The 1631-nt window shown below is 43.3% G+C and overlaps 1 non-coding gene across 1 annotated transcript; it reads right to left on the bottom strand.

Annotated features, from left to right (window-relative positions):
- Positions 1–1201: 1201 nt before the first annotated feature.
- Positions 1202–1308, bottom strand: LOC111829206. Its single transcript, XR_002832715.1, has one exon. It is a non-coding gene; the product is annotated as a small nucleolar RNA R71 (small nucleolar RNA).
- Positions 1309–1631: the final 323 nt, after the last annotated feature.

The following is a 1631-nucleotide window of genomic DNA, read 5'->3' as shown; positions in this document are numbered from 1 at the left end:
GAGAATTGAGATTAGGAAGTGTTGTAAACTTGATAGTTTCTGCCAAGAGATTGGATTGACTAGTATTAGAAGTTCATTGTCTAGGGATTAGAATGTTTGCAGTTTGATAAACACTCGAAGTAGATTAGCATACTCCACCTACATCAATAACCTCATCCTCGGGATCTTCTATCCATTTGTGCTTTCTGTTTAATTCTCTTGTTATTTACTTGGTCTGCTTTGTTTTCTTGCCAGTATCAATAATCGTTACGTTTTAGTTTATGCATGGTAGTCTATGTTTTGTAGCTTTACATTTATCGCATGTATAACATGTTCGCTTAGGATCACTGAAAACCAAAAATCAATTATGCTTGCTTGACTTCAACATTTCTGATATATCTTGATTGCTAGCATCACACCTGATTGGATTGATACCTATTGTACTGCAATGACATGATAGTACTCTAGGGTAATTGATAGAAAAATCCTAGTATCAATTTGGCGCCGCTGCCATTTGGGTGTTTGTTTGTTACATTTGAGATTTCAGACTTGCTAAGATCAAGTTTTTTACTCAACATTCACTACAGTTACTCACTATGTTCCTTCTGTTTGTCTATTGATTCAGGTACAACTCTTGCTCAACTGCTCCTACTCGACTAACACACTCAACCGATAAGAGGGATAAGCTGATTTGAGTTGTATGCACACACGGTCGCAAGGCACAGAGAACTTGTTCCAGCCCTCCGACCGTATTGATCGCTTGGTACCTGCATCACGATAGCAACGCAACAGAGTTACACCACCCCAAGTGGAGATGGGAAACATTCAACCACCACCACCACCTCCACCACGGGCACCTACACGGATTGGAGCTGGTGATGCTCCACGCAACCATACTCATCGTCAGGGTATAGTGCCTCCAGCCGTGGTGAACAACAACTTTGAGATCAAGAGTGGTCTGATCTCCATGGTCCAGCAGAATAAATTTCATGGTCTGCCTATGGAAGACCCCTTGGATCACCTTGATGAGTTTGATCGTCTCTGTAGTCTCACCAAGATCAATGGGGTCAGTGAGGACGGTTTCAAGCTACGTCTCTTTCCATTCTCTTTGGGTGACAAAGCTCATCAATGGGAGAAAACTCTTCCTCCAGGATCTATCACTTCCTGGGATCAATGCAAGCAGTCGTTTCTTGCCAAGTTCTTCTCTAACTCTAGAACTGCACGTCTGCGCAATGAGATCTCTGGGTTCACTCAGAAGAATGGAGAAACGCTTTGTGAAGCCTGGGAACGTTTCAAAAGTTATCAGTCTCAGTGCCCCCATCATGGTTTCACCAAGGAGTCTCTCCTCAGTACTCTTTACCGGGGTGTTCTCCCAAAGATCCGGATGTTGCTTGACACTGCCAGCAATGGCAACTTTCTGAACAAGGACGTCGACGAAGGTTGGGAGCTTGTTGAGAACCTATCCCAATCTGATGGCAACTACAATGAAGATTATGATAGAACCATCAGGGCAAGCACAGATCTTGATGAGAAGTACAAGAAGGAGATGAAAGCTGTGAATGATAAGTTGGACAAACTATTGATGAGCCAGCAGAGGAACATCCATTTTGTCTCTGAAGACGACCCTTTCCAGATTCTGAATGGGGAGGGAG

Source organism: Capsella rubella, unplaced genomic scaffold, assembly GCF_000375325.1.
Source record: "Capsella rubella cultivar Monte Gargano unplaced genomic scaffold, Caprub1_0 scaffold_18, whole genome shotgun sequence".
NCBI lineage: Eukaryota > Viridiplantae > Streptophyta > Magnoliopsida > Brassicales > Brassicaceae > Capsella > Capsella rubella.
Note: the sequence above shows the minus strand (reverse complement) of the source record. Positions and strands in the feature narration are given on the sequence as shown.